The sequence below is a fragment of the Acartia tonsa genome, chromosome 2 (assembly GCF_053477335.1).
Source record: "Acartia tonsa isolate MP-2025a chromosome 2, ASM5347733v1, whole genome shotgun sequence".
NCBI classification, from domain to species: domain Eukaryota; kingdom Metazoa; phylum Arthropoda; class Copepoda; order Calanoida; family Acartiidae; genus Acartia; species Acartia tonsa.
This window is the reverse complement of record NC_137261.1, coordinates 42,571,619-42,596,773: the sequence shown is the minus strand read 5'-3', so window position 1 is coordinate 42,596,773 and position 25,155 is coordinate 42,571,619. Positions and strand designations below refer to the sequence as shown.

Genomic DNA, 25,155 nt, shown 5'->3' with positions numbered 1-25,155 from the left:
CATCTCTAATGATGATACACGAAATTATCCTTTCTATAAATTGCAACGTGAGGTTGAAACGTTTAGACACTTAACTTTATGAACTAATCAATCAACATTCAATAAAAGTCCCCAAAGTTGTTAAGCCAACGAATAAGAAAACGTTCTAATAAAACTTTGGAGACTAGTGTAATAAACAGCCCCTTACTCCCTGGGTTATTTGCCTTTGTACTTTTAAAAACAATGTACAATGTCGGTCTACTGTGTCTCTGTAATTCTAACATACATACACTAATCGACCGTAAATGCATATTAATAAAATTAAACTATGAATCAATGACTGATAATTATATGTAGTGTGAGATTTATCGTGTCCATACATTTTAGCATCCGTGTTTTATATTTACAATAGCAAATAAATTAGATGGATTAAGTAATTGCTGATGTGAGCGAATAATTTTAATCCATGCAAGCCTTACCAATAATAGTAATTGTAATAACTTAGTAAAGTTTATAAATTCATGCTGTTTGAAGTAAACAAAAGTTCAATTTAGGGAGATTATCAAAACGTAAGTTTTTCTACATTTAGGAATTGTCCGTTTTCTCTCAACACAGCAAGAAATTATATTAAAGTAAGGCTTGAAAGAATCGCCGTATCAATTAACAAAACCAAGTATAAAAATTCCATCTTGAAAAGATATAATATAGGAAACGAAGCAACGTGAGGGTGAAAATATCAAAATAATCTTAGACTTTTTAAATGATGATTCTATGGACAATTAGTCATAAAAGTGTAATTTTAGTAGCTATATAATTATATTATATAAAGTAGCAAGGTTTTTATATAAAGTAGCAAGGTTTTTTTTATCTGTAGCTTAAGATTTATATAACTACTAACTTATTGGTTTCACTATTTCAGGTAAGCTTCACATAGGTCCTGTGATGGTTTAAGGCTATTTTATTTTGAGATTTAAGGCTTTGGATGGTTTTAAGTTATTTTTCTAGCCACTAACTTCCCCTCGCTTATAAAGCCCAAAGAAGTAATTTATAAAAAGATAAGTATGTTCGTTTTTGGAAGATTTCATTTTTTAGGAAATAAAATGCGCGGATATCTTTAGTTCTCAATGTTCGTCCGTCCCTTTGTCTGACTGGTAAATAACAAATAACTAGTATACGCGCACTAACTGTATGTACTTGTAATCTATTTTGTGCAGACAAAACAAATGACCTATCACCATAAATTCTTTGCATCTATTAAAACAAACAGTTTAAATGCTAGATGAACAACAAAAGGCAATAACTGTTAATTTTTTATTTTAAAACCCCATATATTTACAGTTTTTATTATCAACAAATTTTATTTTGCAAATTAGACTTTCCCATATAAAACCATAATAGTATATCTTATTAATGCATAGGATTGGTCATATACAACTGAAGTAAAGAAGAACAGAGATCAAAATTAAGAAAAAAATAAAAATGGCAGTAAAAAAAACTGTACTTCTCTGTTCTATTTATAGACGTTATAAATAGCTTCCCAAAGCTGGATCTTTAAACCATTTAGTGCTCTCCATTGCCAATGCTGCCATTAAAACATGGATATATAAATCAAAAGGACAGTAGTAAGCCGGTGGGTGTTTCCAAAGTGTTTTCCGGCTCACAACTGTCATTTTGATTAAAAGATCGCTAATAGGTGAGCCACTTTCAAAATCGGCTCTGGTTAACAGCTTTCTGCAGATAATAAAATGAAAAATCATAAGTTTAATTCCAGTTTAGTTTGCCACCATAAGGGCCAAAAGACCGAGCCAACTAAAAAGTATTAATTTTATGATTTTTATCTTATTAATCACGTAAAGCTGTCAATAACATGATACAATACATGACTTTTCAGTATGGCTCAGAACCAATCGGATTCGAAGCCGTGCTGGAAAATGATTTCCTGTGGCTGGGTAGTATGTAGGCGTCGAGACAGACAAATCATCTTGATCTGTACAGTAATTATTAATTTATGCATGTTAAATACCACCTTCACATAACAATAACAGGGTAAGAAAAACATTTCTAGTACGGCATGGAAACCGATTGATATCCGCAGGATTAAAGCCGGTCCTCAGCAATATCAAAAATCGTACCACAAACAATTTCCACTAAAATGCTAAAATAAAATCATATTAGATATATTATATAGTCCTCTAATATTTTATAATTGGGGATGCATATCGGTTTATCGTCCATTGTTTAGATTTGTGCTAAAATAGGAGTCGATTAATTAATTATACTAGCGGCTTCGCCCCTAGCCTATAGGGGCTTTGCCCCAAGAGGTAATTTAAAAAAAATTTGGTCTCACCCCCCAAGAAAATAGCTTAAAACAACCACAGGACCACTAGGTATATACCCTGAAGAGTAGAATCAGTGATTACTGAGATCTTAAGCTTCTAGGACAGAAAAAAGACACACATCAAGCTACTTTGTATTATAGATGTCTTTCATATAAATCTATGTAAATTCAAGGGGGACTAAATGGAAAAAGAAAAGATGCCCCTTTTAGGTAAGCAAAGAATATTTACAACAAATTACGAAGACGAAAAAAGTCCCTCAAAAAATCAGAATGTTACGTCAAAAAAACGAGGGATCATCCATCTCTTTTTAGGGGTTTTCTTTCCCACTCCTCCTCTCCTCAACCATCATTTTTATGACGTCATTGAGGAACTTTCTTCGTCTTCAGAAATTACTGAAGCTTATGCTGTGCATCTAACCTTTGAAGAAGAAAAAATATAAAATAATATATGAAAATAAAACATTTGATAAAATCTTATTGGTCATGTCATAAAAGTACAATTGACATACCAACATATTTCAACCATTATGGAAGTCGGAAACTATTTTTCAAAAATTCCAATTAGATTTACAATATATGGGTGGGATTTTTTTTGATTTTGATAATAAAGAATGGGACAATTGATTTCCTATAAAGTTTATAGCAGTAAGATTTAATTTATTATAGGATAAATCCTGTAAAATTTCATAGGTTAGCTTAGGAGTTAGGGTTTCCTTTCCTTAGCCTAACATAGATAAAAAATAATATATAAGACTTATTTATGGAACAATATCAAGAAAATATATTCTTTTAAAGCATATTCGTTCAAATTATAATATTTAATTATTTTTTATTTGTATTTACGTTTCTGTGGACAATTTCTGTTACACTAATCATATTTTTTTTATAAATTGACTGGATCTGATGAAAAAATTGCGGTTTCGCGATTGATAATCCCGTAAAGCTAAGAGCGTAGCTACATGTAAATCCCTAAACTAATAAATATATATAAGCATTTACAGTTATTCACACAAATATACAAACTCGCTCATCATTTGTTTAGGGTGTCCTTGCCTTCCCGCATAAATTTATCAGTTTTAAATAGCGCAGCTACTGTATATCTTTAACGTATGTCCAGAAATCGTCGGTTCCTGCATCACAGTGGAACTTTGTAAGTGTTAATAACGCAATTAAAATCAATTTTGTTGGTTGCTTTTCAAAATTGTAAAACATGTACATATTAGTCGTAAAATATTTAATGATTTATTGGAAATACCTGCCAAAATTTTACATTGTTATTCTTTTTGAAACAAAATTTTTGAGCAACTTATAATTAAATTTTTATATAGACATAAAAAGCACCTGTTAAAGCTAAGCACTATTATATAATTATTCAATATTAGTATTTTTTGCTGTTACATTGGTACTGGCATACTAATGTGATTGGATGTCTTTAGGAACCGCCTATTATGCTTGGTTGTTGCACGTCTTACATCTATAAATTATCAATTTTATATGCATATTAATAGCTGTTATTCAGTGTTATTTCTTTAGTATTTCTTTAAAATATTATTTTTATTCACAACATTACTATAAGGGATAGGCTAATACAACAAAGTTCTATCTCTCGTTTAAAATTGTATAAAAGTTACCATACTGAAAAAAATCCATAGGGAGAAATACGATTAACGGGTTCCACTGTTTATGAGGACTTTAGAAACATAATTTGTAAGATTACTTAAAAACAAAATTTTCTATATTGGTAATACTTGATTAATAGATTAAAATCTATGAAAATGTTTGACTTATGCTATGATTCTTATCTTTAATCTTTATTTAAATATATTAGAAATTGTTTGTATTGTTTTCATATAATAAAAGAATGATTAAATGGAAAAATCTTTAAATATTTTTTATTCAATTTAACCTCTAGAAGTACTCTATAAGTTCTAATCTTATTGTACCTGGATAACCTCTAGAGCTCAGATACACCACAAGGTCTTATCTTAGTGTACCTGGATAACATCCAGAGGACGGGTACTCCACAAGGTGTACAATCTTCGTTTTTAAGTCTAATCATGCATGGTAATAGCCAAGTAATTTTTCCTAATATAACCCTTAATTTCACACTCTTGATAAAGCAGCCAAGCAATTCTTAAAATCTTTAACAATTTTCAAATCCGTTTATCACTGATTTTATTTATTTGTTTTGCAATATTTACAAGTGATAAATGTGAGGTCCGAGGGTGCAAGCTTTTCCGCAGTGGACCTATCCGGGGAGGAGGAGAAGAAGATGTACACCCCCGGGCAAACCTGCACCAAACCACCTGCTCTGACAGCCATGTCTCCCGTCCGGGTTTCCCCCACGGGGCTGGCCTAAAGGGCTTTTAAGTCAGCCCCTGTCAGCTCTGGAGGCCTTGGAGGCCTTTCAACTCCAACCCTCCATAACCACATCCAACATCACCCCCCCTCCTCCCCTCATCCTCTCTGGCGACATCCATCCAAATCCTGGTCCCAAATACCCTTGCTCTACCTGCTCCCGCAACATAACCCGCTCCTCTGGTGCCTTCCTCTGTAACTCCTGCCAACTTTGGGTTCATCCCAAATGTTCCCTCCTCTCATCCAAATCCGAATACAATTCTAACTGGTCCTGTCCACCCTGCATCTCTGCCTCCCCTACCCCCTTCTCACCCATTTCCCCCCAACAATCAACACCCCCACCTAAATCCCGTGGCCCCAAATTTCCATGCCCTATCTGTTCCTTAGGTGTTACAAAATCCACTGGCTCCTTCCAATGTAACTCCTGCCTCCAATGGGTCCACCCCAAATGTTCCCTCCTTCCATCCTCCACCCACTACTCCCCCTTCTGGATATGCCCCTCCTGTTCCCCCCAAAATTCCCCCCCTCCCTCACCCTCCACACCCAACTCCCCGTCTCCCCCACCTTCCCCAACAGCACCTCCATCACCACCACACCCACAATCACCCCCGCCCCCTCCTCCCCCACCCCTGCCCCCCGCAAACCTCCTGGTAAACCTTTCATCCTCCAATTCAACTGTAACGGTCTCCTTACCACCCAAGATGAACTCCACAACCTTATTTCAACCCTTAACATCCCAATTACCTGCCTCCAAGAAACTAAACTCTCCTGCAAATCCAATCCTAAACCCCTCCCTGGCTATAACTTCATCAGGAAGGATCGACAAGACCGACCTGGTGGAGGAATAGCCTTCCTCATTGCCGAAGACATCCCCTTCACACACCTTAACCTCAACCACCTCTCCAATGGCCCCCTTGAGGTTGATGGCATCCAAATTTCCCGCAATGGCTCCCCTCTACAAATCATCAACCTTTACCTCCCCCCACACTCCTCCTGCCCCCCACAATACACCCCTGACTTTAACCTCCTTTTTGAAAATCCAAATGACCTTATCCTAGTCGGTGACTTCAATGCCCACAACCCTGCCTGGAACTCCATTACCCTTGACCAATCTGCCATGAATCGTGGGGAGGCTCTGCTGGAAGCTCTCAATGAGAGCAGCCTTTGCCTCCTCAACGAGGATTCCCCTACCCGCCTTCCCCCCAATGGCCAACCTACCTCCCCTGACCTTTCCTTATGCTCTGCCCACCTTGCCCTTGATTTCTCCTGGCACACCCTTACCACCCTCCGTTCTGATCACCTTCCCATTCTCCTCTCCATTCCCGAAATCACCAGAACCCCCCGCCCTGTCAAAACCTTCCACAACTTCCATAAAGCAGACTGGGACACCTTTACCCTAGAAACTGAAACCCTTTTTGAAGACCTTCCTGACCCTTCCTCCTGCTCCCAAGGTGAAGCCACTTTCCGCCAAATCCTCCAAACTGCCTCCAAACACACTGTTCCTGCTGGCTTCATCAAAAATTCCAACCCTACCCTCCCTCAGTCTGCTAAACCCCTTATCCAGCAAAGAGACTCCTTAAGAGAAACCAACCCCCATGATCCTCAAATTCAAATCCTTAATGACCAAATCTCCTCAATAGTAAACCAACATTCCAACAAAAAATGGCAAGAAACCCTTTCCAAATCCGACCATAGAACAAATCCTTCCAAATTCTGGTCCCTCCTCAAGTCCCTTTCCGGCAAAAACAACTCCCCTCCCTCCAACCAACCCATTTCCTTCAACAACAACAAAGTCCACACCTCCCACCTCCACATTGCCGAATCCTTCACCAGTCAATTCACCTCTGTCTCCCGTCATACTTCCAACCCTTTCTCCAGAAAAATTATCCGTAAAATCCGCCGCCGCAACCACCTCAACAGAAACTTCCAACCTTTTACCCCTGCCCTTGTCCTTGAAGCAATTAAAAATTCCTCCAATTCCTCTGCACTTGGCCCCGACAACCTTAACATCCTTCACCTTAAACACCTTGGTCCAAATGGCATCTCCTACCTCACTAAACTTTTCAACCTCTCCATCTCCGCTGCCAACATCCCTGCCATTTGGAAACTATCCAAAATCATTGCCCTCCTCAAACCTGGTAAACCCCCTGACCTTTCCACCTCCTACCGCCCAATCTCCCTCCTCTGTCCTGCAGCAAAAGTCCTTGAACGCCTACTCCTCCCCTACCTTAAACAATCCCTCTCCACCCACCCCTCACAACACGGCTTTAAACCCCTCCACTCCACCACCTCCTCCCTCCTCAACCTTTCCACCACCATTGCCAATGGCTTCAATCAAAACCTCCCCCCCAGCCGCACAACTGTTGCCTCCATCGACCTTTCCAAAGCATTTGACTGCATTCCCATCCACCTCCTTCTCCAAAAAATCTCCTCCTCCAACCTTCATCCCAACATCATTAGATGGCTATCCTGCTACTTGCGTGGCAGGATGGCTTTCTGTTCCTATCAAAACACCAATGCCTCTCCTAAAATTGTCCACACTGGCGTCCCCCAAGGCTCTGTTATCTCCCCAGTCCTCTTCAACTTCTACATAGCAGATGCCCCCCACATTCCCCCTGCCCACACCTCCTCCTATGCCGATGACCTTAACTCCTTCCACTCCTCCCCTAACATCCCCCAGTCAGTTGAATCCATCAACTCCCACCTCTCCTCAATCGCTGACTGGGCCTCCACCAACGGCCTCTCCATAGCTCCCAACAAATCCACTGTCACCCTCTTCACTTCTGACCGCAAGCACCAATCCAACCTCCATCCTCAAGTCCAAATCAACGGCTCCACCCTTCCCCTTGAGAAAACCCCTAAAATCCTTGGAGTTACCTTTGACACCTTTTTCAATTTCAGTTCCCATGTCTCCACCATTTCCTCAAAAATTTCCTCCCGCCTTAGAATCCTCAAATGTCTGGCTGGCACCAAATGGGGCCACCAGAAGGAGACTCTCCTCACCACCTACAACACCCTCCTCCGCCCCATCACCACCTATGCCTGTCCTGTTTGGTTCCCTAACACCTCCAAAAACAACATTGACAAACTCCAAGTCCTCCAAAACCAAGCCCTCCGCATCTGTACTGGTTCCACTAAAAAATCTCCCATCAGCCACCTCCACCAAGAAACCAAAATCCTACCAGTACGGAACCACCTTTCCCTTCTTTGTTCCCAATACCTGGCCTCCTCCCTCCGCCCCTCCCACCCATCCTTTCACAACGTCACAACCCCCCCTGGCCCTAGATCCAAAAAATCCACTCTTCAATCCATGTTCCTTCCTACTCTCCAACCTTTTCTTTCCCCCGACAACACCCTCCTTCCCACAAACTACAAATCCACAATCTCCAGACTCCACACCTCAGCTGTCACCCAAGCCATAAATTCTTACCCCCCTAATCCTGTCCTTAATCAAGCTCCCCCTGACATCAACCCCTCCGAAATCCAACTCCCCAGGCACTACAGAACCATCCTCTCCCAATTAAGATCCAACTATTGTCCTAAACTCCAAAGCTACCTCCATTCCATCAACGCTTCTCTTACCCCCAACTGCCCATCCTGTCCTGTTAATCCTACCCCAGAAACAGTCCAGCACCTCTTTTCATGCCCAAATAATCCTACAAATCTTACTCCTATGGACCTCTGGCAAAATCCCACCCATGTAGCTGCCTTCCTCTCCTCCCATCCAAGTTTCACCAGCCTTCCTCCCCTCCAACGCCCCCCTCCAGAGCCCCCACCATAAGCCCACGCCCCCCCCCCTCACCCCACTGATGACTACCCGGACCGGAAACTGACTATGAGCAGCCAAAACAACAACAACAAGTGATAAATTTTCACTTGAAACTAAATTAAGCTTTAACTAGGATAGCTTTGTCAATAGTTAGAAAATAATTTTAAAAATATAGGAAAGGTACCTAACACTATTTAGTAGAGAAAAAACTGCGTAGACACTGTTTTCATAAAAAAAAATTGTACTTATTTAAGGGTAGGTTTGGTAAATAGTGGTAAAGAAGTATAGCGGGTATAGTAACCCATAAAGAAAAGGCCTTGTAGACGTTGAATATTTAGGGTTTCTGTGTTCCACATGTCTTTTCAAAGGTATTGCTCTAATTTGCTGAACCTTTCATTGATTTAAACCCAAAACAATGTCAAATATACTAAATCAATAATGAATAGCTTTTCAATAGTATTGAATGTTGACATATAACCCCAACATATGCCCCCTATCCAACGCTAATATGTCCCCATATGCATAAAAAACAGTGTGTCATGACTTCCGCAAAAGCGACACAACTGCAAAGTGTTTCATAATTGAAAAAATAATAACAACAAGCCACTAGTGCTGTGGTAATAAATTTAGCAACTGAAGGAAGAAATTTGAAAATATAAGTATAATACAAGACGTTACTATGCGGAAATGAATTCTAACCTTAAAAGTTCGTATAATCGTAGTAGCACATATTTTAGCACGTATGGATAGGAGTGTATACTCTTCAAATCAATTCAAAACAGGATTATACAAAGTAAAGGTGTTAGGTATGGTTTGAATATTGATATTGCATTAATTTGGCAAACGTAATATGCATTGTTTTGTTTTTTTGTATGCACAAAACAACGAGAATTTCAATATCAATTCTACTTTTTAGAAACATGTACGTGGTAATTTGCCCTTGTAACTTTAAATGTACGAACTATCTCGGTCTGCTTGGTATATACCTTCGATTTTGTTATGAAAAGTCTCCAGAACACACTTTTATGAAGCCAAATTTACCAAAAATATTAATTATTAAAAATTGATAGGTAATATCTGTATCTATCCCAAACATATATGTATTAGCGCGTATGAAAGTTCTAACATATGTAGAATGGATGTATGTATTTAGTATACAGTGATTAGGATAGTTACTCAACAATTTTAATTGATTTTATTCATTCTTGCGATTGTGCCCCTAGTACAGAGAGGGGGGGGGGGGAGGTGGAAAAAGGCATGAAATTACTCCAAGGCTTAATTTTGAAAATAAAACAGTCTAAGGCCATTTTAAGACTTATTTTTATAAAAAATCATCCAGAAAATGGCCTAAATCTAAACTGGGTAATTTGTAAAGCGTCTCTAGAACTAAAAACAAACACAAACTTTATATGTTAAAAACGAAATTTGTTTTGGAATACCAAACCCTGTCTCTTTTATAGCAGAGTCGCAGGTGCAGTCACTCTTTATACAGAACAGCTATTAATTGTACCATAGCCAATTCTGCACTTTTCAATCCTAGCCATTTTTTGATTGATCGATGTAAATTAATATGTCTAAAACCAATAGGTTGAAAAATGTTTAAAGAAAGCTTAAATCCTATTTCTATCGACTTTGGTAGGGATATGAATTCTGAAGAAACTGTATTTAAGCTACAATTTTGGTAATTATAATTATTATATTAATATTTAAAGCAAACCTTTTTTAGTTTCTGGAGGAAAAAAAACCTATTTTAACCATAGGAAACAGAGGGTCTACTCCTGTGGGGTTCTTTATTTAACAATACACTAACCTAAAATAAGCCTTTAAAAGGTTCGTTTGAGAAACCAGCAACAAAACTTATATCGGTAATACTGTATCTATGTATGAGTTCAAAAGTATGCTACAATTATCATCATAACGCATAAAATCTCCTGCATGGTACAAAGTAGTTTATCTTTTAAAAATAGTCCTTGATTTATTTTTTCAGCTGTTTGATGTGAACACTAGTGCATCGAAAAGCCTTACAAAAATTAATTTCCCCCTCGGGAATGAGTTAACATTTTGCATTTCTGTTCACACCTCTACAAATTTGACTCGGGGTTGTAGTTCTTTTTTTTTTTGGGGGGGGGGGGTGAATATTACAGTCTATTTGCGAAGCAACTCTTTTTATTGACATACAAATGTGTATGTGTATTATAATGTCATTTTTTGAGGTTTTTGTGCATTTATCTGAGAAGTTTTATAACAGTCCTACCTGTCTGTCATAATATTGTATCAACTCGTAATAAACAAAATTCTTAATTTATTCCTGTAATAAGAGTGCCTTTAAAATGACGTTATATCAGCAATTCAAAAGACAGAATATTACTAGTTTTATATTTTTTTAAAACACCAAAAGCACCAATATCTTTAAAAACCATGGTAGTTTTAAAAATGATTGAGTACTAACCAAAAATCCAATTTTTGCCAATTGGTATAATTCGTCTCAAAACACACAGGAATTCAGGTGTAGATATCTTTATGGTAAAATGTTGCTGGTAACGATTATTTTCAACAACAACAAAATAAAATTAGATGCTGGTACTGCGGTGGTTTAAAGCTATTTTCTTGGAAAAGCCACTAGTTAAATTTAAAAGTGCTATCAGACGAATAGTTCTAGCCTCTCTGTTTTTTAAAAGATTTTTTTTTAACAATCCCTCATTCCCTGATAGGCATCACCTTTCCATCAAAAAAGTAATTTCACGGATTTATTAGAAGTATCATTTTTTAACATTTTAGTTACAAGCAAATGATGGATTAGTTACTCTAGAAGAATATCTAATTTTTGTAAAGATTAAAATATAAAGTAACCAGGATAATTATGTCCACAAGGGGTAGTGTAAATTAATGGTAATTAAGGTATCATATGGCTTAATGACTTTTTTTACAAGAAATAACAGTAGTATTTGAATTGATTGAGGTTTAACTTAAACTTGCATTTTAATTAGCTTAAAGTTTAATGATCACTTTAAATATAGATTCAATAAAAAGGGTTATTTAACGAATCAATATTTCTAAGAGGCATGAATAAAAATAAAAAACAGGCAGGTGGTACCAAATTAAAGTTCCGCCGGTATATTTACATATTCAAAGTCATAGACAGGTAGAAATTTTAGGGAAATATTTTAATCAAATTAGTTCAAACAGTTAAACAAGGAAATTCAGGGAAGTTTTAGAGCTTGATTTTGGGCGAAGCCAATAGTATTTTATAAAGGTTACATTTTATTGTAAGTGAAATATTTAAATAATCTATCTCAGTAGAATTACGTCAATAAATACAATAAAATATTGTCCTCCTACCAATCGAGTTTCTTTTTTTCCACTCCCATTGTCCAACCCTACCTTCCTGATCAGTATTAGCACCTGGTCAAACATTGTTAATCTAATAATTAATTAAATCAAATTATCCAATTTACCCATAAAATAGTTACTATTTCTTATTAAATTTCACTTTTGAATTAAAATCATTTGGAATAATAGGTTGTGTATATGAAGCTCTTTATAGTTTTTATGAAAAAAATAACGTCAGACAATACAAATGACCAATGATAGGCCAATACACAGACATTGCCAATGGAAGGAAAGTTTACATTTTAATTGACCAACGGTAGGCCAATATGACGTTATTTTATAGCCAATATAAAAAGCTTCTGAGTAAATCTCAATTTGTCAAATTCATTAATTTAATTGTCTTTTGTTTGGATTGAGACACAATAAGGCAAGTCGAAAGCATTATGTCATCATGTAATACTATTACTAGCAGTGTTCCAAAGCCGGAGCCGGGAGCAGCAACATTTTTGGTGGAGCCGGATCCGGAGCCGTATTTTTCGTTAAAAACGGCTCCGGCTCCGGATTAGCTAAAAATGATCTTTTAAAGTAATATTATAATTTGGCAACGGTCTATTTCCATATAATAAACTGAAAAACTATTGTTACTTAACAAATAGACACACATCCTTCTACTTTTATATAGCTTTAATCAAATAAAAGCAAAATATTTTATATTATTTATTTTATTTTATCAAATTCAATAATGAAAAAAATTGATATATTAATTTTAAGGTAGGAGCCGGAGCCGGAGCTGGAGCCGGAGCCGCATCAAAATTATACGGCTCCGACACCCTGATTACTAGTGTAATAGTTTATGTCAAATATGTATATTGCATTCAATAAATGTGGGCATAGCTGTCATAATATCGATCTTCTTATAATTTGGCTAGGCTTATTTGTCTGATTTCTATGGCAACTTTGTGAGAAAAATGATGTATTCTAATAGAATCTTATATCTACCAAAAATCATTACATCAATACAACCTAATTTAATCTCTTTTATTTTGTAAAGTTTACTATGCTAGCTTATATTTAGCCTAGCTGGAGTTTTTATTATTGTTTTTATCAATTAATCAATAATATTTACCTTTGTATTAAAAGAGCACGTTCAGTTTAAAACTTTTTAACCCATGAAAAAAAGCCTTAACTCTGATTTAGAATAGAATGAAGTAGTATGAGTTTTTGACAGAAGCTTAAGATCTCAATACCTACTGAATCCGATTGGGTATTCTATTTCATGTAAACTTTACTTAGGTTCTGTAAAGGTTTTAGGATATTTCATTTTTAGACTTAAGTTGGGATGGTTGCTATTTCTTCTAGCCCCCCTTTGCCAATTCAAATACAGAGCCCCTAGATGCTAACGACGTAACCGCTAGTCCTATAATAAAGTAGTAAGGTTTGTATTCTGAAGCAAATGATCACTGAAAATATTGATCAGAATTGAATGTTCTTTTCAAAGATGCTATATAATGTCTTGAGATGTTTTAAGGCTATTTTCCTGATCTCCCACGTCCTTCTCTATAGACTAGGGGCGAAGTAACTAATATAGATCTAAAGGAACAAAAAATCTCAACGTCCTATAACATAAAGAAAATTTGTGTAGTCTGTTTTAAATCAAAGTAGCATAACTAAATGCTGGTTAGCATACAGTCACAGTTTTAATCAGACTTTGTGGTTTAATATCATCAGCTCACAAACAGAGCAGGGAAAAGACAATAGACAATATATTCAAAGCAATGAAAAAATTAAAGACAATAGAGACGAATTGATTAATTCTCAATTTCTTTACCTCCTTCATATATTCCCTTTTTAATTCTGTTATTAATATTAAACTTTTAGTTATCAAAACCCTAAAAAAAACCTATAAAGTTTTCCTTAATCCATATATTACTATTTTATAATAACTAGATGCCTCGCCCCTAGCCTCTAAGGGAGGGCAGAGGAGTTCAGAAAATAGCCTAAAACCATCCCAATCATTTATAAATCTTCCCTGAAAAGTACAATACATTTGGACCTGCAATTTCTAACATATTAAGCTTCAGACAAAAATCTTACTTCTTTATATTGCGTAAATTTGAAAATGCAAATGTTTAAGAAATAATTATTATTTTATATTTAAATTGACTAAGTAGAGAGGTTAAGAAACCAAATAATTCGCACTCACCTTATTAAGAATTAGTAAGCCCTTTCCTGTCTGTCTACAAGTAGCTTCTACAGACAAACAGAAACTTATTTCAAAGGCTAATTTCTCACTTACACTTTATTTCTAAGTTTCACCTTATTTTATTTTTGTTTTAACACATTGTAAGTTAGATCACTACATTTTTAAAAATTTTACTCACTTGAGAACATTTTTGTTATTTGTTTCATAGATTTTTTATTATTCATGTATAGAAATTAATGATTCATAATAATTTTGTTTAAAAATAAAGTAAGTATTTCACTACTCTACACCGCAAGGTTTTAAGAATTACTAAAACATTAAAGGAGGAGGGGCAATTTAGAGGGGAGGGGGGCTACAAAGCGGTAAGAGTGGGGTCATTTTTCGGTTTGTTGGGAGGAGATGGGATTGTAAAATACGGAGGTAATAGAGGAGAGGGGGAGGGGTGCTTAGATGGAAGGGGTGAAGGAGAGGTGTAGATGAAGTATATGAGATGTTCTTCAAATAATGTTAAATTAAAATCTTCAGCAAAATCTAAATTTCTTTTAAACTTTGATTTTCATATTATCCTTTTTGAAACATAGGAATACGATCATTTGAAAGATAATTGTCCTTTCTTTGGGGGTATATAGTTCTTTCTTTTGGCACTTTTGACTTCAAATATAATCTATAATACAAAGTAGAACGATGTCTGTCTGTCCGTCTGTCTGTCCGTCTGAAGCTTAAGATCTCGGTAACCACTGAACCGAATGGACTCTACTTTTCAGGGAATATACCTACTGGTCCTGTGGTGGTTTTAAGATATTTTCTTAAGGGGTTGGACACCCCTAACCCCCCCAAAAACAAAAAAATCCCCCCCTTAGGGGAGACTTCAACGTCAAATAAGGTGGTATCGTACATAAAAAATTAAATTTAACAAACAAAAACATTTAAAGTGCCACTAGAGGCCTCTAGGGGCGTAGCCGCTAGTAATAAAAAAAGTAGCAAGAAATAAAATCTATGTCATTTGATAAACACCGAATAAAGTATATAGTAATTGGTTTCTAGAATTGTAAATAAAAAACTATTACTACAACTTTGTGATTTAAAATGAGTAATGACTGTTATGTTATTTATCTACAGAAAAAGTTGTTAGAAACCACAAGTACCTGTGCGTTTTAAAGTTTTTGGAGCCAATAGAAGCTATAAATGATGTTTTTTGTAGCCCAGCTACTCTATAACAAGTTAATTAAAGAATAATTAAGTTTGAAAAAAGTTTAGTTTTTGAAAATGGTTTATTAAATTTGTAGCTATCTTCAACTTTGTAAAATCCAGTGATTTATTTACAATAACTGTCAAAACTGATTATGTGTAGGGTAAGTTATTTTCTATTTCAAATATAACGCCTCTTATGGACATAGTTGTCCTTGTTTTATATCATATTTTATGTTTGGAAATAAAAAAGGAAATAAAAGAGAAAGAAAAACAAAAAGTAGGATTCTCCAACAAGACACACTTTTTCACTCCTAATTAATAATTACGCACACACATACACTCAAACACACACACAAGATATGAACGTCCAAGCACAATGAACGAACGCACTTTTTCCGACGATTTTTTCACCATATTGCGTCAGAAATGATAATTTTGCGTACAACACAATGCATTGTTAAAAATTTCCTTTCCTACATTTAAAAAAAAGTCCACTCACTTCATAAGAACTAGTAGCAGTGCGCCACTAGCATATAGGGAATTTATTTTAGAAATCCGAGGTTTGAGAAGAAAATAGCTTAAAACCATCCAGCTGGACCTGTGTAGAGCTTCTATGAAGCTCAAATAATGCCATAGGACTAGTGGTTTCGTCCCTAGCCTCTAGGTTTTTAAAATATTTTTATTAACCGTATAAAGATACAATAATCTAAAGTTTAAAGGAACCGTCTATTGTTTTTACATTTCTGTAATAATTTGATAAAAAGGAACTTTATAAAAGGGTTATAAGGAATGTTATTAGGATAGTTTTAAAAATTGGGCGGAGTTACATATTTCTGTTATAGATGTTTCTTTGAAATTGATGAAATAAATCAAATAATAGCTATTATCTAATTTTAGATAAAATAAACAAATACATAATGTGTTTTAAACATCATAGATTGGCCTTAAGAATTCTTATTTTCATTCATAAGATCATATTGAAAATGTTGAAATTATGAAAATGTTATGCCATAATTTTTCTTTAAAAAAATTACTTTTCTGCGATAAAGTTTACTGCGGTCATGAGTGAGCAAGGAAATCCTTTCCCTTTTTAATCCCCCCTTACACATTTTCCTCTCCCTTTATTATACCATCATGTTGCTGCTTCTCCTCATCTGCTCTGCCATTTTGGCGGTCAAACTAAGCAGGTCAGATTAATTAGGTTAGAAGAATTATAACAATAAAACCGTTACATGAAGTTAACCTTTCATCAACTTTTAATTAATTTCTTTGAAATTATGAAAATTTAGGGGTTCCAGGAATAGCTAAATGAAAATAAAATTAAATTATTCTTTCTTTCCCCTAGGTTTATAGAACTTATTTTTATTAATTTGGAATTTTCACTATTATAATTTTATTACAAACGTTTTTTTTATAATAAAATATAGATGTAAAGAATGTAAACTACCAACATGCATAAAATGTACATGTAGACTTTTGTTAACAATTATAGAGCTGCTACGTTTTCTAAACTTTACCTAACTGTTTTCGGAATCAAACATGTCAATTTTAAAATCAAAAACACAATCATAATTCATGCCTAAATCAACAATAATAGCAGTCCATTAAGTACGGACAGACCTACCCTAATTTTAGCAAAGTTTTGCTTTTAATGAGCAACAGTTCTTTGTTTCAAAAGTCATAAGGTTCTGTGTAAAAGGAGGAAAGTTTACATATATTTTAAAGGTCCTGAAATATTTATGACATCACAGTAAATTAATAGTTAAACGAGCCTGATAATTGTATTGTGACACTTTAAGGACAGATGGACTTTGAATTCCGACTTTTTTTTATGAATTAGTTCCAGAGGGGTGGGTTTGGTGGCAGGAATTAGGCAAATTTAAGGGGTTGTTGTTTTATATGTATACTAGATTGGCTCAAAAAGACAAAAGTAATATTTTTGAATGACGGGCAAATGATAGTCTAATTTTGTATATTGCATATTTTGATAAAGGAGAGTTTATTTTCTTTCTATGCCTAACTCTACGATTCATTAACCCCGTGCCAATAACCTGAGTCAATAGTACCTTATCTAACAAACGAAAAACTATCTCAACCCCCCCCCCCCCTTATTTTCAATTTATTTCAAGGAAAGGGGTGGGGGCTCTTATATTTGTTTTAATTTTGTGCATCGTAAAAGGACCAAGGAAATCTTCAGCAAAAAAATGGGGGGGGATTTTTTGTTTTTGGGGGGGTTGGGGGTGTCCCAACCCCCAAGAAAATAGCCTAAAACCACCACAGGACCAGTAGGTATATTCCCTGAAGAGTAGAATCCAATCGGTTCAGTGGTTACCGAGATCTTGAGGGACGGACAGACAGACGGACGGACAGACATCATTCTACTTTGTATTATAGATATATAGTTAGTTAGATATAGATATAGAAACCTAGGATGATACATTATTATGTTAATTAAAATTATTAAAAGAATATACTTATAATTCAGGGATTTTTAGGGGTAGGTTACGATAGATTAAAGTTATTGAGGATTATCCAAGGTTTTAAGCCCTTTAGAGTACGTGTTAATAAAACTTAGGGTATTGTATCCCTTTCTGCTTTTTATACCATTTGGTTAAAAAGATTAACAAGGATGACAACATCCATAAGTAGCGAAGCTCAGAAATTATGAATGTATATTATGAATATATTTACAATATACCAGTGTCATCCTATATATTTGATGAAATAGGGAAATGACGAAAACTTCAAAATCATGCAACCTTTAAATCACGAAAAATTAAAAATCTAGGAATCGATCTAGCACCACAATTTATAAACAAATCTTAACCCTTACAGATCGGGGGGGGGGGGCTCCAAGAGCCCCCCCCTCTAGTTTTTTCAATCTCATTTTTTTTGTAGGTAAGATGGAGTGCTGTGACTTCATGACTTTTTAAGTTTAGTAATTATACGTCGGCAAGAGTTGATTTTATTAGGATATCTGGTCTGTGTCGGTCGTGGTGTCCGGTCAAAGTCGGTTGGGTAGCACCAAAATTAGAAAAAAATTCTAAAAAAATCTTAATTTCTACATTATGACTTTTGTGTATAAGGAGAAACCTAAATTTTTTTTGGTGAATACTTAGATATCAATGACCTTCTGAGAAAAAATGTGTTATGACCGTTTGACCGCTCCCTGACCGACTTTATGACCGATTTTTGTCCGGCTTTTACTACAGACATATATCATGAATATCGTGGCTTCTATTACAGCTAGAGTCCTATAATTTTTTTTGGTAAATCCTTGAGCAACATCAAACAGATAAAAATATTAATCGGCGCCGCCAACCGCCGTTTTACCGCCGTAACCGCCGAAAATGGCGGTTTCCGTTATTTGCCGTTTTTTGGCGATGATCAGAAAAAGTAATTTTTTTTTTATGAAAAATAAAAGTTCGTCCTAAAATTTGGTCATCCTAGCTGCAAAATTGGCCGCTCTACAGCTGTTTTAAAATTTAGCGGCTGGCCGCTAAAAAGCGGCTAAGGAGCGGCCTGGCTGCTATGACTAGAAAAAGTAATTTTCTCTAAAAATACACATGAACCACCAGAAAAAAAATTTACGTCTTTATCTGTAACAGGAGCCGAGATAGAGGGGGGGCTCTTGGAGCCCCCCCCCCCCCCCCCGATCTATTAAGGTGGGAATTGGGGCCCGAGCTGTAAGGGTTAATGAAACTTGATGGAAATATGTAGACTATTAGCATATTCAATCCCTGATAATTTCAGCCGCAAATCATGAATAGGAGTTGAGAAAACAATAGAAAACCTAAAAATATAGGAATCGATCTAGCACCCCTATTAATAAAAAAAATCGTAATAAAACTTAAGGAAAATATGTAAAATGTAGATTTAAGCAATCCTGAAAATTTCAGCCCATTATCTTAAAAAGGAGTTGAGAAAATCAGAAAAACATGAAAATCACGTTTCCCCCACTTTGTCTCAGACGGACGGACAGACGGACGGACATTTCGAATTATAGAGTAGCTTCGCTACTAAAAATAAAAAGGGTTCAAACTCTATGTATATTTGGCTATTAAATCTGGACGAGACATCCGTTCCACAAAATTTAATCAAACGTTGTTACAATGTTCAAGATCGAGCATTAAAAACCTCTTTTTCCTCTCCTTGTTAGTAGCGAAGCTTCTCTATAATTCGAAATGTCCGTCTGTCTGAGACAAAGTGGGGGAAACGTGATTTTCTCGGCTCCTATAAAAGATAGACAGCTGAAATTTTTAGTGAAGATTCTTATAACATATGCCCATATAATCTATGCATTGTTTTGTCCATCCGTCTGTAATTTGGGGTGCTAGATCGATTCCTACATTTTCATGTTTTTCTGATTTTCTCAACTCCTTTTTAAGATAATGGGCTGAAATTTTCAGGGATTGCTTAAATTTACATTTTACATATTTTCCTTAAGTTTTATTACGATTTTTATATTAATAGGGGTGCTAGATCGATTCCTAGATTTGTAGGTTTTCTATTGTTTTCTCAATTCCTATTTGGGATTTGCGGCTTAAAATTATCAGGGATTGAATATGCTCATATTCTACATATTTCCATAAAGTTTCATTAAGATTTGTTTATAAATTGTGGTGCTAGATCGATTCCTAGATTTTTAATTTTTCGTGATTTAAAGGTTGCGTGATTTTGAAGTTTTCGTCATTTCCCTATTTCATCAAATATATAGGATGACACTGGTATATTGTAAATATATTCATAATATACATTCATAATTTCTTAGCTTCGCTACTTATGGATGCTGTCATCCTTGTTTAAATTTTGTCTAAGTTAGTTTAGATTACATCAAACATTTACCCATCTATAAGGGCTCAGAGATAACCCAATTTATAGTAATTTCAAACTTCTAATGTAAATTTGGTTATTTATTTACTAACCAAAGTCCAATACAGATTTTGTTGTTTATTTGCCTAGTAACTAATACCTATTTACTTTCAGGAATGAATAGGTATTTCATCTGAAGAGAAAAAAAAGACATTTATAAAAAAAAGCTATTTCAGCCGAAGAAGGTAAGAAGAGGATCACTTTCTGTGAATATGTGTGTGTGTACCGTAAAATCTCGCTAACCACTGAACCGATATGGTTCTCATTTACAATGTAGCTTCTCATAGGTCTTGGGAGAGGGTAATGTCCTACCCGATTTTTTTACTTTTTCTTAGAAAACTACATGATAAAGAGGCGTAACCGAAAGTGTTGTACATTGCATTGTAGTAAAAAAAATCCTTTACCAAAGTTGACAAATGCCCAACAGTCCGATAATGTATGCAAGTTTACGAAAGCAAATAACATAAAACATATCTAAACGTTTGGGTAAATAAATCTTTTTGATTTGTACTTTTTAAGTCAACTAGCATCTAGAAGATCTGTATTCGAAGGAGTAAGGAAAGTAGGAAAATAGCCTAAAATGAAGAACTCAATTGGTTTATTAGTTATCGAAATAATAAGTTACAGACAAAAAACCTTTCTACTTTCAATAATAGAAGGGAGGGAAGTTGAACCCCCTCCCCCACTCTCAATTTTAGTTTTATAAAGAAAAAGTTTAGAATATTTTTTAAGGGGTGATTTTTTTCTAGGGTTGATTTCTCTTGGGAGGGTGGTTGTACCCTCCACAACATAATCATAAACTTTCCCATGACCTATGAGAAGCTACCCTGTAAAGGGGAACCATTTCGATTCAGTGATCACCTAGATCCTTTAGTACACATACACAGGTCATACTACTTTATCATAAGGATATAATAGAACCCCTTAAACATATTTGTAAATCTCAAGGAAAAACTGACTATCAAACTTTTATCTGTAACAAGGATGACAACATCCATAAATGCGAAGCACTGAAACGGCAGAACAAACAGACATTAACACTTGTATAGTGTTAGAACTTAATTATCATAATATAAATTTATAAGAGTCAAAGCAAAATTGGAAGTAAATTTGTTGAAAAACTGCTTGATACAGGATGATTTTTATGGACATACTTACACTTTTAGGACTTGATTATAGAGTTGCTTCGCTTATTACATTACACTTTGCTGTCCCAGGAATCAATATACCAAAAATCAGATCACTCCGATGATTAGATCACATAAAAATTTGTTGTTAAACAAGTAAAAAAATCAAATTGTTTAAAATGGACGTACGGACATTTTGGTAATGATGATATAGTTGCTACGCTTTCTAAATCGTACCTAACTACTAAAGGAATCACCATGCAAAATTTGAAATCGATAGGACAATTCTAACATGCCTAAATTAACGGAAAAAGCTAGCCGTTACGGACGTACGGACCGACCCTAATTATAGAAAAGCTTCGCTTTTAAAAATATTCTTTTATCACAATATAATATATTTATGATATTGTCCCTGTGCTACGCTTCTAATTAATATAATTGCTATAATTTTAAGATAACTTACTCTAAGCATATAATCTTGACCATGAAAACCGATATAGTTTTCTCTGTAGACCACGTTTCATAGAATATTTAGGAAAGTTATATTAAATGTAGGTAAAAATTTTGCCGCTAGATGACTCAAATTAGTTTTTATATAAAACAGTTTTTAAAAATTGGAAATAAAAACACAATATAATGCTTTTATATCTTTGTATCTATTTTCAACTCTTTAATTTTAAAGTTTTTTATTTGGTTAAAAAGGCTGTTTTTCATTATAGTCAATATCTCTTTATTATTTTCAACTTACGGTAGCATAAAACTCACTGTATCCTGTACGACGTTACGGACAAACCTAATTGTAGAAAAGCTTTGCTCATTTATTATGACAACTTCATAAAAGTGAAGCAAATTAAAAATAAAATCATTTTCTTGAGAGTTCAGAAATGAGCTCAATAATCTACTGAAACTTGAAAATAGTTCACTTGTGCTTAACTAATCATGTACGTATATATTGGACTGTAAATTATTTACTTGCACTAAAAGTTTTACAAACACTTTCTTTCAACGCTATATATATTTATACTTTTGTCAAATCTTGATTGATTGGTTCAAACTTTTAACTAGCAGTGTTGAATCTTTTCAACGTTTAATTTTAATCTACAGTGCCAAGTGGGATTAATTTTGTTTATCATCATTTGGGATGTACGTAAATTTGTTGCCAAAAAAACTGGATCTAATTGTTTTTTTTTGTCAGGGAAGCTTTAATAATATTAGGGGTGGTTTTAGGCCATTTTCTATCTCTAGACTAGGAATAAAGCAGCTAGTACAATTATATTGTAGAATCGCTTTACAGAAAACACACATTGCAAAGATATGAAGATAAAACCTTGTTTCATGGAGTTAGAAGAACTTTAAGAAAAAAATGATATTCTCTGGATATTCTGAAGACGATGGATTTTAATGTTGGTATCAAAGAAAGAATGTTTTAAGAGGGGGGGGGGGGAGATGGTTTATTTCTTCCTCAGCTTACACAATCTTCCCTGACAATTGTGGAACTAACGGTCCAGTCGTTTACGAGATCTTAGAGGACATACATAAATGCATACATTATGTAGCTTGCGTAAAATTAAGTATTAAATTTTGAAAAGAGCTTTATAAACTTACTACCTAATAATTGTTATTAAACAACGCTGTAAAAACATCAAAAAATGCTTCACTGAAAAGCAAAACACAGTTAAACTGTCAAACATTAATTTCAAGATTTATGACTGGCGTGCAGTCATATTCTTTAATTTTTTTTCAAGAAAACATGTCCCCTCTACGTTGGCGGAATGGTCTTTTGTTTGGTTGTAGAACAAATTAGATCAATTAAACATCAATTGTTTAACAGGGTATTGTTTTCTTTCAATCTTTGACTTCCTTCATCTTACAAAATAAAGGTATTAGTTTCAAGGTTAATATTTATAAACATTTTCAGAGATGTACACCTAATGATGATACACAAAATTACCCCTTCTGTAGATTAGACTTAGTGGTTGCAACATTTAAACACTAAACATAATAAATCCACAATCAAAATTCACTAAGTCCCCAAAGTTGTTAAGCCAATGAATAAGGAAACGTTATTATGAAACTTTGGGGACCTTAGGATCTCGCTACCCGCTGAACCGATATCGTTCTTCTTTACAGTGAAGCTTCTTATAGGTCCTGAGGTTATGAACGATTTTTGGGGAGTGTGTCTTCACCCCCTCCCTCCCCCCCAATTTTTTTTTACTCCTTTGGAACTCAAATTTTAAATGGGATGAGGTCGACTTTTCCCCCTCCTACCTTAAGTGCACCTAGAGGCTTATCTCGCTACCCGCTGAACCGATATCGTTCTTCTTTACAGTGAAGCTTCTTATAGGTCCTGAGGTTATGAACGATTTTTGGGGAGTGTGTCTTCACCCCCTCCCTCCCCCCCAATTTTTTTTTACTCCTTTGGAACTCAAATTTTAAATGGGATGAGGTCGACTTTTCCCCCTCCTACCTTAAGTGCACCTAGAGGCTTCTAGGGGCGTATCCGCTATCCTATTATATAAAGTAGTAAGCTTTTTTTTGTCTGTAGCAAAGGATCTCGCTAACCGCTTAACCGATATGGTTCTCCTTTAGAGTGAAGCTTCTTATAGGTCCCAGGGTGGTTTTAGGCTGTTTAATTTTTACAAAAAAAGTCGTTGTAAGGTTTAAATGTTTTAATTTATTTTTCTGCCCTTTCATATCCCTAGATACTAGGGATGCAGCCGCTAGTATTATATAATTTAATAAGCAATCTTATGTGCGTAGCGAAGAATCTTCCTAACCATTGAACCGATATGGTTCTCCTCTACAGTGAAGCTTCTTATAAGTCCAGGGATGGTTTTAGGCTATTTTATCGTTATAAATGGGTATATGATCAGACCATTTCTCTGCCCTTCCATATCCCTATATAAACCTAAATACTACGGGCGCAGCCACTAGTAAATATAAAGGACATTGCATTAAGTAATTGGAATATGCCTAGTAAATTCAAGAATAGCTGTTTATCATGTCGAATTAATAACAGCTTTCCGAGGATAGTAAACTATGAATTACAAGATTAATATCAGTTATGGCCCCGAGGTCTGTCTATAATCGACACAATACATGATTTTTTAATATGGCTTAGAACCGTTTCTAATCTGGTGGATATTAAGGGGGGGGGGGGGAGTTTTGACACATTTGCGTAAACAGTGAGTATAGGCTTTATCTTTGGACTGAGAGGATAGGTTATTAGGGATAAAATCATTCTTATATGATGAATTTTCCCAAGTTTTAAGATTTTTTGGATAGGCCTCCAGGTTCCGGAGCTCCAGCCCTCCAGGTGGTCTCTGTACAGGTAAAAATGAAAAAAAAATTTTTTGTAAGAGTTAGAAGTCAACTTATGAAACAAAATATGCATTTTTTTCTTCAAATATGTGAATAACATTCAAAAATATGCATATTTTGTTTCATAGGTTGACTTCTAACTCTTCAAAAAAAAAATATTTTTTTAATTTTTACCTGTACAGAGAGGACCTGGAGGCCTGCAGCTCCTGAACTTGGAGGCCTATCAAAAAAATCTTAAAACTTGGGAAAATTAATCATATAAGAATGATTTTATCCCTAATAACCTATCCTCTCAGTCCAAAGATAAAGCCTATACTCACTGTTTACGCAAATGTGTCAAAACTTCCCCCACCCCCCTTTGCTTTCGAAGCTATTATGGAATAATAATAATTAATTAACTGCACTTCCTGTAAAACTCTGGCAATCCTATAACAGGACGAACAAACGACAGACAATAATTATAATACTGAAGCTACGCTTCTAGAAAAAGCGTTTCTATAAATGCTAGAATAATATATTATTATACAATCCAACACCTATCCTATAAAATATTTAGTATAATTTCATTTGTACACTAAAAATCAGAGTTTACTGATAACTTTAAACACTACGGACTCTACTTAATTGGTAAATTTGTTACAGAATTCTACGCATAATAAATGAAAAA

The 25,155-nt window shown here is 35.0% G+C and overlaps 1 protein-coding gene across 4 annotated transcripts in view; it reads right to left on the bottom strand.

The window, feature by feature from the left end:
* Positions 1–14,288, bottom strand: part of ko (Stork-head domain-containing protein knockout) — a 142,456-nt gene extending 128,168 nt beyond the window's left edge. For 2 of the 4 annotated variants that reach the window (XM_080150940.1, XM_080150937.1), the window contains exon 1: positions 13,978–14,283. The gene's annotated coding sequence lies outside the window, so the exon portion shown is untranslated. Of the gene's footprint in view, positions 1–13,977 lie in introns of all 4 variants that reach the window. The other 2 variants (XM_080150938.1, XM_080150939.1) reach the window with 2 other exon arrangements.
* Between the last annotated feature and the right edge of the window lie 10,867 nt (positions 14,289–25,155).